General features: G+C 40.1%; 1 long non-coding RNA gene across 1 annotated transcript in view; it reads right to left on the bottom strand.

Annotated features, from left to right (window-relative positions):
* Nucleotides 1-14,431, bottom strand: part of LOC127529003 (uncharacterized) — a 194,411-nt gene extending 179,980 nt beyond the window's left edge. Inside the window, exon 1 of the long non-coding RNA XR_007935684.1 lies at nucleotides 14,236-14,431. This is a non-coding gene — a long non-coding RNA (uncharacterized LOC127529003). The remainder of the gene's footprint in view (nucleotides 1-14,235) is intronic.
* Between the last annotated feature and the right edge of the window lie 244 nt (nucleotides 14,432-14,675).

Genomic DNA, 14,675 nt, shown 5'->3' on the forward strand with positions numbered 1-14,675 from the left:
CAGCTTGTTACTTATATTCCTATCTAAATCATTTATTTATATGTATATATATATATATATATATATATATATATATATATATATATATATATATATATATATTAAAAATAACAGCCCTGGCACTGACCCCTGTGGAACACCACTCTTAACATCAGCCAGTTCTGAGGAGGTTCCTCGCACCATCACCCTCTGCTTCCTGTGTCTGAGCCAATTCTGCACCCGTCTAAAAACATCACCCTGAACTCCTACTTCTTTCAGTTTGATGCCCAACCTCTCATGTGGCACCTTATCAAATGCTTTCTGAAAGTCCAGATAAATAATATCATATGCTTCACTTTCATCATACCATGGGAATGGGAATACCCATTTAAGATGGTGGTGAAAAAGACAGAATTAATAGAATAACACCAAATTTTAATTGAAATTGCCAAAACTAATTGCAGATTTGTTATTTACAGTGCCAAAAACGCTAATTAGAGTGTAAGATCGTCCCAAATGACTGAGGGAAACGTATAAAAATTACATATAGAAAGTCAGCGCAATAGCCTGGCACTCTTGTTTGGTCTTTCCGCTGAAAGCTGCTGGTTCAATTTCCACCTTCATTTACAAAAATGATGCATTAGTCCAAATAATTTATGGAAACCATTTAGTGATGGAAACAAACCATACTGAAGATTGATTTAATTTTTTAATGACAAAAGTCTGAATTAGTGTAAGTCGCCCTAATTCGACATGTTCATAAAAAATGTAATGGCTGACTTCATGAGGTAGAGGTACATAATAAACCACAATAGTTATGTCAGATATTTGATATATTAAAATATGCTTCAGTTTTAAATGTTTAAAGACTAAATACTGTCAACTATAATAAAAATTTGTAATTTTATGCCTAATGATGATGGTGTATAGAGGGCTAGACCCTAACTAAAGGATCAAAAGTAACATCATTTTCGTTATCACTGACCTTGAAATAGTCTAAAATGATACTCTACATGCTTATGTTTGAAATTTTGTCATTTTTAACCTTTTGGGAGTGGCTGTTAGAGGGCTAGGACTTCCAGTACAGAATCAAATATCAAAAATAATATCATGTTCCTGATCAGCAACCTCAAAATAGCATAAAACAACACTCCACATGCCTGTATTACCTATCCCCATTTTTGTGAAAAGTTTTGTGAAAAGAAGTAACTTTGACTTCTGAGGTCAGCTTATATGACACGAACAACTTCTGGTCATGTTTGCTGAAGGCACCTATTGGTTTTCTCTTCATCATTAGGGTGTGATTTCTCGTACAAAATATGTATTCCTCACAGGTGGCGCAGTGGTAGTGCTGCTGCTTTGTAGTAAGGAGACTGTGGAAGATTGTGGGTTCGCTTCCCGGTTCCTCCCTGTGTGGATAGCGCTTTGAGTACTGAGAAAAGCGCTATATAAATGTAATGAATTATTATTATTATTATTGTCCAAAAATGGCTTAAAAACATTTTGTTTTTTATTTAGTCTAGAGGGCCAAAAATAGGGAGGGAGAAGACCAAAAAGCTCAAGATCTTGCATAAGTAGACATCAAGATGAGTGAAACGGTATGTCATATGTGGAGGTTTCTCATACCGGTGAGCCAGGAGGTGCCAGACAGAAAAAACTGAACTGATTTCCAAAAGTAATTGTTATAAATACAATAAGAACTTGAACAAAGTAAAAGGGACTGATTAACTTGCTGTTAAAAAGATTGAAAATGTTCAAAACAGGCCATATTTCAACTATAAACTGATTAACTTGCTGTAGTCAAGAGATGCTACAGTCAAGCCATGCTGTGTTCACTCAGACTCAGACTGTTGAAATCTTTAACTGATGCTTTGATTCTTTTACCTGATAATGACGCAGACTGCTAGGTATTGATTTAAGCTCTGAATATATCCATCTATCCTTTTTCTGCCCTCATCCTGGTCTGGATATAATGTCTCCAGCATGCCCTGGGTGTGCTCTGTGGTCTCCAATTAGTTGGACATTCCCAAAACACCTCCACACCAAGATGTCCAGGAGGCATCTTAATCAGATACCCAAACCACCTCAACCGTCTCCTTTCAATATGCAGGAGCAGTGGCTCTACTATAAGCTCCTCTTGAAGTCTGCACTCCTGATCTTGTCCCTAAAACTGTGCCCAGACATCTAGCAAATGAAACTCATTTTTACTGTCTGTATCTACAGTCTAGTTCCTTCATTTACTACCCATAGTTTGTCATCATAAATGAGGGTAGGAAGGCCAACCCACTGGTAAATGACTGACTGGTACAACATGAGCATGACTGCGTCCACAACCGATCTGCCTGTTGATCACCTATTCCCTTCTTCCCTCACTTGTGAACTTATTTAAACTTCCCCACTTGATGCAGCACCTCATCGCCAACCTGGAGAGGGCACTCCACCCATTTCCAGCTGAGAAATGTGACCTCAGACTTGGAGACGTTGATCCTCATTCTGGTTGCTTCTCACACTGCCACAGTGCGTGTCTAAGATCACAGCCCAATGAAGCCAGCAGGACCACATCATTCACAAAAAGCAGAGACGTTATCCTGAAGTCACCAAACTTGGCTACATCTAGAAATTCTGTCCATAAAAACTACGAACAATTATGAAAAATTATCATCTCTGAATCTTTTACTTAATTTGTTTAGAAACAACTTTATTTATTAGCCTAAGATTAGTGAGGGCATCGGCCTTAGAAAAGAACATTAATTTTGTTATGTAAACATGACGGTGTCATTTTCAGACTCTCAATTGTTTTTTATCATTGCTAACTCCACATGGATAGAACCCTTTAAATCTGAGGTGCACATGGTACAGAAGAAGAGCAGATCTTCACCATCACCCAGACGATCGGATACTGGCAGTGAAACTCTTTTAATATACATGTCCTACTTTTGGTGCTACTGTGTGTTCTTTGCAAAAGTGATTCAGTGTTTGGTTGGATCAAGGTGTAGCACTAAGAGCTTCTGGGGACAAAAACAGATCTATCTATCTATCTATCTATCTATCTATCTATCTATCTATCTATCTATCTATCTATCTATCTATCTATCTATCTATCTATCTATCTATCAGACAGACAGACAGACAGTCAGTCAGTCAGTCAGTCAGTCATGTTAACTGCTATAGTCCCACAGGTGTGGAGTGGGGCTCAATTCTGAGTGGACTGCTCCTGCCAGGCTAGTAAGGCAGGTTAAGCTGCACACATGGGACGCTGTCAAGCAGATATATCTACCATTCACACATACACACACAAACACACACGTCATAGTTGGCTTTTCTCTGTCCCACAGGTGAACCAAAATAATGAAAAAGGGAACTTTGATGATAGTCAAGAAATGGAGGTGGAAGTGAATGACATTGGGCTCTCTTCTTTCAGCCTTTTTCTTGTGGTTTACCGAGTTCCTGAGTTGGCTAAAGATAAGGGTGAGTAGCCGACTGGTTGGACTGAGTCACTACATAACATGAGGTCATTGGAGCGTACTATGAATGACTGACTCTCTAAGTTTGTATAAATAAAGTCTGAGACAGACATATCACTGAAAAAGTAATGCAATATGACATGTTCTTTAATAGTTGACTAGCAAAATGAGGTTTATGGACTGAAAATCAGCAATGACAAAGGTTAATGTTGTCCTGACTGGCTATTTGATTCAGGGTGATGCATAAAGTTAACCTTTGCCAAATGGTCTCTCCCTTTCTGTTTGTGACGTTATCTCAGCCTCTGATGTCACATCCTGTGTTGTTGCCCCTGGTCCCTCAAGCAGGCCATTATTTATGTCAAAAATACATTTGGGGATCCAAACAATGTGACAATACACTCATCTGCATCTCTTACTGTCCCCAGAGAGGATGCTTTCAACGGAAATTGCTTGTGTACACTAGTTAGTCTTTTGCAATTTAGTTCTTCTGTAGATGAGCAAGATTAAAATTGAATATAAGCGAACTGCAGTTTTAAAAATGACAATTTCATTTTCCAGTACAAGTAATTTGTAAGTAGGATCGATTTCCGGACACTCTAGTCTCCCACCTTGTGCCAGATGATACCAGGGCCCCTCTCTACCTGCTCCAGAACAATCCTCCTAGAGCACCAAAAATATCTTGAAAGCAGAGGTTTGTGCTTTAAGCCCTATCTGGCTGTCTTGCCTGTCACAGCACTCATTTAGAGATTACAGCAGTTTGAGCACAAAGAAGAGAATCAAGTGTTTCCTACAAACAGCCAGGATAGATTGAAAGAGATTTCAGTTATTGCATAAAAAGGTCTACTTAAAATAGATGTTGACTTTGTTGTCAGCTGTGGCAAATTCTCACTGTTGCTTTTGAAGAGAAGTCACTTCTTACCATTGTGTGGAGCTGCTGGTTCAGCCTGCACTGAAGTTCTCAATTACTCAATTAAGTAAACTGCATATTTCCAAATATTTGGTTATGTATAACATACCACATCTGTACAAATAAAGCAGAAGTTAAAGGTCACTCCATCTGCATAGTATCACTTCATTAAATACAAAATTGCAAAAGTTACTCAGCAAAAAAATGGCACTGGTGACTGTGTGAATTTTGAAAATGGCCTCTTCTCATGGTGGTGTCATCTTTTCCATGCTCATTGTCATTAGTTATAACAAGTTATTTGAATGTTGTGTCCAGTACCAGTTTCAATATTTGCAGTATAAGTTATTTTTTCTGCTTTTCCTTCATTTTTTTTAAATTTCTGCTGCCATTGTAAAATGTAGTCTTAGATTGCTTTAAGTAATATTGCTGACTGCGAAACATTCAATGGCTGCAGCAAGTTGACTAAAAGTAACAAATCTCACATTAACTAAAGAGCACTGCTTGACAGCTGAATGAATGAACAGACAACATCAAAAGCATCAAAAAGTAGCGTCCTGCTGAATTAAAGTAACTGAAGAGAATGGTAAACAAAATGAATCATCAGTGCTGTAAAGCCCAGGTCAGTGTCACATGTTGTATTAAGGCTTATCTGTTATCTACTTAGTGGCTCAGACAGAGGTATGAGCAGCAAAAGCAAATTGATGGAGTGGCACTCAAACGTTCAAGTTCAGAAAGTCGCACATTGCCCGAAATAAAACAAAGAACTGGTCAGATGTCAAAGTCAACTTGATAAGGCAATTGTCTGAGTGTCATATGGAAGCGTATCTGGGAGACAGTGAAGAAAAAGGGTCTATGTCGAGATTAAAGTCGAAATGTTGATTTCAATCTCGAAATTTCCACTTTAATGTTGTAGTTTATTTTGTAATTAAAGTAGGATGTTATAAACTTCATCTTCATCACTTCATAACTAATGTTTAATTTACTAGAGTTTTTTAGACCCCATTGTAACTAAAGTAACATGTTAAATGCTTCATATTCTAAGTGTTCCCTAACCCAGTTGTTAATTGCTATAGGTTTCTTCAGGGCCGCTGCTGGCCAAATGGGTGCCCTAAGCAGAAATTTACTTTTGTGCCCCCTTCCCCAAATATTACGGAAGTAAAAATAAAATAATAAAAAAAACACCTACTATAGGGGCCAAAATAGAACTTTATTCAAATAAAAGTAAATACATAAATAAATTGTATCATTTATAAATTACAATTGTAGCTCTACAGCAAAAAATACAAACTAAAATTACACTTTAAATAAAACATTTAGAATAAATAAAATAAACAATAATAAACTGAAATAAAATCAACACTGTCATCTGCTGGAGCTTTCCAAAGTTCAAAATTTACAAAGGCACACTTCTGCTTTTTCTTGAGGCAAAGTCGTAAATGAGCTCTTCATATGATAAAGCCTTTGCTAATTCAGAGTTGATGCTGACAATTGCCAGACCACTCATGCGCTCTTGTGCCATAGATGAGCGCAAGTCCGTTTTGATGAGCTTCATTTTAGAAAAACTTCGCTCAGCAGAGGCAACAGTTGCAGGGAGCGTCACTGCTATGCGCAGAGCAATCCAGAGATTTGGGTACAACTCTTGTAGGTGGTTGTTCAGTTATTATAACTTTGGCCAAATAGGCAGCCGTAACAGAGGTGAGGGCGCGCGCGTCATCACGTGTGCTTAGCCTACTCTGCGTTCACCGTAAAATGCAATATATACGTTTATATTTTTGTTTATTTGTATATGTATATTATGAATATTAATTTATTATTATTATATATAAAAACGATTTTTTTGAGCAGCTGGGATGGTGCCCCCCTGGGAGTTGGTGCCCTACGCAGACTGCGTACTCTGCGTATAGGGAGCGGCGGTACTGGTTCTTAAACGGGCTTTCTCTTATGCCGACAGGAGAGTGCAGGCAGTGATTGCCATGCAGAATACATTACATTAGTGATATTACAGATCTCTGAACATTTTGGAATACTAAGATGTATATGTGATATCATTTTAATGATGAAATGCATTAAAGCATGTAATAACATTGTGGGGGCACAGTGGCGCAGCGGTAGCGATGAGGGATAATGGAATAATTCTTTGCAGCTGTACTGTGTCTGTTAAACTTACAAACCCCAATTCCTTTTCTTTTGTTTTCTTTTTCCTTGTAATTAATCACCACGCAATAAGCGTTTAATAAATGTAAAACCAGCTGTAAATTAGAATGCCAATTCTTTGAAACATTTAAGAAACATTGAAAAATCTTTGTTATACATGTTTAATTATTCAATCCATCCATCCAGGGTCGCTCCAGTCCCAGCAAGCATAGAGCGTGAGGCAGAAACAATCCCTGGACGGGGTGCCAGCTCATCGCTCCCGCTGCGCCACCGTGCCCCCTACATGTTTAATTATTAACAGTATACATAATTTATATGAAGTTAACAATTTATCTGTAAAGTGGAATATCCATCCATCCATTTTCCAACCCGCTGAATCCGAACACAGGGTCACGGGGGTCTGCTGGAGCCAATCCCAGCCAACACAGGGCACAAGGCAGGAACCAATCCCGGGCAGGGTGCCAACCCACCGCAGGTAAAGTGGAATATACACACTTTAATGCATTTCATTATAAAAATGATATCAAGTATACTTCCTAGTATTCTAAGAGCACACAGCTCCAAGAGGATAGCTCTTAGAAATCTAAATCGAGTCAGAAGCCAATCATCATCATCATCTGTAAATACGTGCTCACTTCTGTTGAATTGAATTGAATTCCTTTATTGTTATTGTATGGTACAATGAGATTCAATGTGCAACTCCTCCATAAACTTATTTTCCTATAAAATAATAAAAAATAATAATAGTATGATGAAAAACAATGAAAAATATAAATTACGAAAGCATAAGTACAATATACTATATACAGTTAGGTCCATAAATATTTGGACAGCTTTTTTCTAATTTTGGTTCTGTACATTACCACAATGAATTTTAAATGAAACAACTCAGATGCAGTTGAAGTGCAGACTTTCAGCTTTAATTCAGTGGGGTGAACAAAACGATTGCATAAAAATGTGAGGCAACTAAAACATTTTTTTAACACAATCCCTTCATTTCTGGGGCTCAAAAGTAATTGGACATATTGACTCAAAGGATATTTCATGGGCAGGTGTGGGCAAGTCCATCGTTATGTCATTATCAATTAAGCAGATAAAAGGCCTGGAGTTGATTTGAGGTGTGGTGCTTGCATGTGGAAGATTTTGCTGTGAACAGACAACATGCGGTCAAAGGAGCTCTCCATGCAGGTGAAAGAAGCCATCCTTGAGCTGCAAAAACAGAAAAAAACCATCCAAGAAATTGCTACAATATTATGAGTGGTAAAATCTACAGTTTGGTACATCCTGAGAAAGAAAGCAAGCACTGGTGAACTCAGTGGACGTCCACGGAAGACAACAGTGGTGGATGATCGCAGAATCATTTCCATGGTGAAGAGAAACCCCTTCACAACAGCCAACCAAGTGAACAACACTCTCCAGGGGGTAGGTGTAACGATATCCAAGTCTACCATAAAGAGAAGACTGCATGAAAGTAAATACAGAGGGTGCACTGCAAGGTGCAAGCCACTCATAAGCCTCAAGAATAGAAAGACTAGATTGGACTTTGCTAAAGAACATCTAAAAAAGTCAGAACAGTTCTGGAAAAACACTCTTTGGACAGATGAAACCAAGATCAACCTCTACCAGAATGATGGCAAGAAAAAAGTATGGAGAAGGCGTGGAACAGCTCATTATCCAAAGCATACCACATCATCTGTAAAACACAGTGGAGGCAGTGTGATGGCTTGGGCGTGCATGGCTGCCAGTGGCACTGGGACACTAGTGTTTATTGATGATGTGACACAGGACCAAAGCAGCCGAATGAATTCTGAGGTGTTCAGAGACATACTGTCTGCTCAAATCCAGCTAAATGCAGTCAAATTGATTGGGCGGTGTTTCATGATACAGATGGACAATGACCCAAAACATACAGCCAAAGCAACCCAGGAGTTTATTAAAGCAAAGAAGTGGAAAATTCTTGAATGGCCAAATCAGTCACCTGATCTTAACCCAATTGAGCATGCATTTCACTTGTTGAAGACTAAACTTCAGACAGAAAGGCCCACAAACAGCAACTGAAAGCCGCTGCAGTAAAGGCCTGGAAGAGCATTAAAAAGCAGGAAACCCAGCATCTGGTGATGTCCATGAGTTCAAGACTTCAGGCTGTCATTGCCAGCAAAGGGTTTTCAACCAAGTATTAGAAATGAACATTTTATTTCCAGCTATTTAATTTGTCCAAGGTACTTTTGCCCCTGAAATGAAGGGATTGTGTTAAAAAATACTTTAGTTGCCTCACATTTTTATGCAATCGTTTTGTTCACCCCACTGAATTAAAGCTGAAAGTCTGCACTTCAACTGCATCTGAGTTGTTTCATTTAAAATTCATTGTGGTAATGTACAGAACCAAAATTAGAAAAAAGTTGTCTCTCTCCAAATATTTATGGACCTAACTGTATACAAACAGTGCAGATAGTGCAAATGGTTCATAAAGAGGCTCAGGTTGTGCAATATTACAGTTGTAGTGCAAGTTTACAGTGAGGTGATTGTAATTACAAGTACAAACAGTTCTATCAGGAGCACTTGATGGACTCGTTGTGTGCATTTATAGCTCTGGGAAGAAACTGTTTCTGAGCCTCGATGTCAGTGCTGGAAAGGCTCAGAAGCATTTGCCAGATGGGAGAAGTTCAAATAGACTGTGGCATTAATGAGCGTAATCCATGCAGATGCTGGTGGCCTTCCATGAGGGTGCAGTGTGTGCTTTAAATGTTCCCCCAGGACTGGTAGCTGTATCCCAATAATCCTCTATGCTTTTGACACAACCCGCCATACAGTTTTCCATTCAGCTGCTGTGCAGCTGTGATACCACACACTCAGATACAATGGTGGTGAACTAAGAGTAACAACGCTAAAACACCTGTGATATTGGGAATAGTCTGACCATTCTGTGCACCATTATATTGTTACAGAATGATTACAATCAAATGTCTTAAATTTGTAAATGATATGCAATTAATTTCGGTGTATTTGATAAAGGCCTCATCATGCATATGAGTCTAAACAAGAAAAGCAAACCACAATAGCAATGCTTTGACACTGGGTGCTGACAGTTTGCAAAACTGAGCAGAAACCTTCATACGCATGGTGAGAGGCTACTATGAAAATGTATGTGGTTTTATGCCAAGTTTAGTTTTTCTACATCTCGGGGTGAGTGTGGAAATAGGTGTAAGCAACATTTTTTGCGTACACACCATTTATACACGAGGCCCTAGGTCATGTCAATTGCAGAAATTCTCAGATGATTCTAAACTCTTGGGGTGTATTGATAAGGGGAATGAGACGAAGTATAGATAGATAGATAGATACTTTATTAATCCCAAGTGGAAATTCACATACTCCAGCAGCAGTATACTGATACAAAAAACAATATTAAAGAGTAATAAAAATGCAGGTAAAAACAGGCTAACTTTGAATAATGTTAATGTTAACCCCCCCTGGTTGGAATTGAAGAGTTTGGGGGAGGAACGATCTCCTCAGTCTGTCAGTGGAACAGGACATTGACAGCAGTCTGTCGCTGAAGCTGATCCTCTGTCTGGAGATGACACTGTTTAGTGGATGCAGTGGATTCTCCATGATTGACAGGAGCCTGCTGAGCACCTGTCGCTCTGCCACAGATGTGAAACTGTCCAGCTCCATGCCTACAATAGAGCCTGCCTTCCTCACCAGTTTGTCCAGGCGTGAGGCGTCCTTCTTCTTAATGCTGCCTCCCCAGCACACCACCGCGTAGAAGAGGGTGCTCACCACAACAGTCTGATAGAACATCTGCAGCATCTTATTGCAGATGTTGAAGGACGCCAGTCTTCTAAGGAAGTATAGCCGGCTCTGTCCTCTCTTGCACAGAGAATCAGTATTGGCAGTCCAGTCCAATTTATCATCCAGCTGCACTCCCATGTATTTATAGGTCTGCACTCTCTGCACACAGTCACCTCTGATGATCACGGGGTCCATGAGGAGCCTGGGCCTCCTAAAATCCACCACCAACTCCTTGGTTTTGCTGGTGTTCAGGTGTAGGTGGTTTGAGTCGCACCATTTAACAAAGTCTTTGATTAGGTTCCTATACTCCTCCTCCTGCCCACTCCTGATGCAGCCCATGATAGCAGTATCATCAGCGAACTTTTGGCAGGACTCCGAGTTGTATTGGAAGTCTGATGTATATAGGCTGAACAGGAGTCATGTGGAAACGTTTGTTTCTTGGAGCAGAGAAAATAATCTTAACAACATAACATCAGCAAAACCACATCAGCCACTATTCAGTGAGGGAATGTAGAGGCGGTGCACTGCTGCAAATATTTGGGGGTCCACATCAATGATTGACTGGACGGGTCTTATAGCACAGAGGATCTGTATAAAAAAGGGGTTGTTGTTTGTCATAATATAATAATCCATCCATTATCCAACCCGCTATATCCTAACTACAGTGTCACGGGAGTCTGCTGGAGCCAATCCCAGCCAACACAGGGTGCAAGGCAGGAAACAAACCCCGGGCAGGGCGCCAGCCCACCGCAGTAATATAATATTATTATTTATTTATTTGTTGAGCTTCTGTAAAAAGCTTAATTCCCCCTTGGGGACAAATTAAGTTCTATCTATCTATAATGCTTACTAAGGCACTTTTCAGTGCTGATCTGTTAAATATATCGATTACCATATATATTCATGGATAAATTCTCCCGTGGATAAGTCAGGAGTTGATTTTATCGTATAATTTCTGGTATTTTATAATGTTGGTCATATAAGTCGAATGCGGAAAACTCAATATGATATGCTAATGCCCACCTGAGAGAGTAACCACGGAGCACACGGCCTTTTTTTCTATGTGGGTACGACAATGTGCTGTGTCAGCACGTGCTCCTGACCTCTCTCGCTCTGTCTCTCTGTTGTGCCTACGTGACCACATGGTAATACCTGAACTATTCCGAAGCAACGTTTGCACCTATTTGTTTTTTGTATCTCACACCCTCATACACCTTTATCGTAAGAGCATCCCTTATCTACGATGGAGTGTTCGATCAGAAGAAAATGTGAAGCTGGTTTTAAATTAAAAGTTGTTGAAATGGCAAAAGAAATTGGTAACTGTACTGCTGCAACAAAACCGATGCGTCTGAGAAACTGATGCGAGATTGAAGGAGGCAAGAAGATGTAAAAACTTCTACATGAGTATATACGGTATGTGTATTTTTTTTTTAATTGAAGCTAATGTGAAGTGACTTGCAGAGTGTCACACAGTGCATTAGAGGTGAGGATTCAACCGACATACCTTGTAAGACTCTCTGCCAAACTGCCCGTCTGTAAAATGCCCACCAATAGCACTGACGGTGAAAATGAATACGGCAAACAAAGCAGCACGGACAGTATGCTGAACTCATTGCCTTGACTTGAGTTCCAGAATATTTTGAAAAAAATGTCAATGAAGAGCAAATTGGGGGTTTGCACTTTAGAAGCACTGAGATGAATAAAATACCTCCTTATCTGTGTGAGTATTCACTTTGTGAGGTCACCATTATGCCTGCAATGTAATGACTGCATACACTTTTGTATGATTTCATTTTTCTGAACAGTGTATATCACACTAATCAGTGTGTAACTGTAACAAAATGGCACCAAAATCTACTGCTGCCATGTCCTCTACCTGTTCCACTTCCAACTCCTTAAGACCTGTCTACACACTATGCTGCTTATATAACTACTAGCTGTGTATGCCTGTGCTGTAAAAGCCTGGGGTCCTAGAAGCTATTGAAATCGTCAGAAAACAAAAAATGAAATGTAGAGATGTCAGGTAATTGAAAGGAGATACTCTGGGCATCTCTTTCCTAGGAGGATTCGTTTTGCTGACGTGGTGGCCTTGCTTGTGTTATTAGCAGCTAAGCGAATTTTCTGTTTCCCTTACTCCGACTCCACCTCTCACTTCCGGGCCAGACAGACACACAGACACACACTTCCACGTGTAGACGTTTATACATAAGATTCCTTTCCTAATCAGCTATCATAACCTTCACATATTTTCTTCTCTTGATTCCTGACAGAGTCAAATATATAGCTGGCGATGTGCAAACACTTGCTGAGTGAGGTAATATGCCCACCTTTTCAAATGTCTGGCCCTGAGCCTTGTGTCGGTATGTTTGTGCGTCTCAACTTCTCTTGCCCTACATGTACCCTCAGCTTTCCTCCTCCACCTTTTCTTGGTATTCTCATCCGTCTCAGTCTCTCTTACCTGGCACTTCCTTTCTTGCTCATGTTCATAGAAATGAACTTGGAAACAAGTGCTGGGGAATGCCACCATTGTACTTGCCAGCATTCCTTATCCTTCCTTCCTTCCTTCCTCTAGAGATTAGCAGGGGCCTGCGGCACATCTTGACAGCATTGAACACAAGGCACACATCAACTCTGGTTCAGTTTGGAGCCACTAATTTAGCTTAACCTGCAGGTCTTTAGAGAGTGGGACGAGGACACATGTGGCCCAAATTCTGTAACCACTGTGCTACCCTACCTATGACAAAGAATCTCAAAGAAAAACCAGAAGTCAATATACAGTAGCTAATGTTGCATTAAAGAATATCTCCATTAATTTGTAGCAAACTAAAATCCTCTTTATTCAGAAATGAACAAGATACTTCATGACCAGCGTGAATGGTCAGTAGAACTGTGCAAGAGGAAATAAACGTTTTCAACCTCAATCCTGGTTGACATCTAAGACTTTTAATTTGGAATTAGAATTGCTACAATTCACTATAAAAACAGCCAAAAGTAACTAAAATGTAGTTCACCATCCATCCATCTTTTAAACCCATTGTAAGGTTTCTAAACTCTTTTGGGACTCCCCCCAGTGTAACAACACGCCAAAGAGCGTCCCAAAGCGCGATCGCTGTATCTGAGGAAGACAGTTTATCTGTCGCCGGGGCATCCACAGGCTCCCAGTGCTGCAGCGGCTCGCCACAAAAGCAAATCTGAGCCGACCACAGTCGTGCTATAAGCACATGTCATCAATGGGTGATGCAAGGAACATTATAAATGCAGGGAATAGTATTAATTGGCCACGACCCTGCCTGACTGCTGTGTCTGTGTATAGGACAGTGGTAGATCCCACTATAACAGATAACCATGCTGTTCCTGTTTCAAGCTGAATAAAAGCTGGTTTTGCTAAAGTACTCTGACTCAGCCTTCTGTTTTGGGGTGCAAGACAGAGACTCACATGTCACACCATATAGATAAAGTGTACAATATTCATGGGCATCAGTCCAATACGCCTTAACTGCCTAGGAGGCCAACAAAAGCCTGAACTTTTAAGGAAGGAACAAATATTACAATTTAAGCAGAACTGAACAGCATGTTAGCACAGCAGGAAGTGCTGCTGGCGCTTTGTGAATCCAACATTCTGGGTTCAAAGCCCATGGCTGGTTGCAGTCTGTGTTCTGTCTGGATTGGTATGGGTTGTTCTCCAACATCAACAAGACGTGCTAGTTAAGGTTAACTGCCTCTTCCAAATGGGCTTTGAGTGGGCTCTGCAATGGACTGATGCCATCTCCAGGGATGAATTGCATTAAATGAATTACAGAATATTAATATCATGTTACATCATTAATCACTTCAGAGCAGCAATATTTCCCTAAGTTTCTTGGTAACCTCAGAAGGCAAGATACTGCTTTAGGCAGACCAATCTCTCATGCCCATTATAATCCCTATTCAGGTATCACTTACCTTGAAATGTCTTCTGTACCAAATCATGTCCTGCAAGTATGGTGACTCTTTATCTGGAGAGTACCTCTTCCTCGTCCTCCTTCCAGTGATATAGCAATTAGAACTTTGTATCACTTGCCTTCTTTCATTTTAGGCCTATGAGTCCTTCAAGATAACAAAAGGCTGGACGTCTTGACTGTCTTAGACCAGTGAACACTACATCGGTGTTACTGTAAAACTGTCCAGGGTAACTGTCCGGCACTGTGCCCTTTGGCCAAAAAACGTACTGTCCTTCTTGTTGGATAAAACTGTATAGCCACTACAAAGTACTGTGGTCAGCCCTCAGACCAGAATCTCTCTCTGTCTGACAGATGCTGTTGAAGAGGTTAACAGAAGTCACTACAGGCAGAAGTTCCTTCTTTGTCATTTGGTTCTGCTTTAGATGCAATGAATAAGCCATA

This window comes from Erpetoichthys calabaricus, chromosome 8, assembly GCF_900747795.2.
Source record: "Erpetoichthys calabaricus chromosome 8, fErpCal1.3, whole genome shotgun sequence".
NCBI classification, from domain to species: domain Eukaryota; kingdom Metazoa; phylum Chordata; class Cladistia; order Polypteriformes; family Polypteridae; genus Erpetoichthys; species Erpetoichthys calabaricus.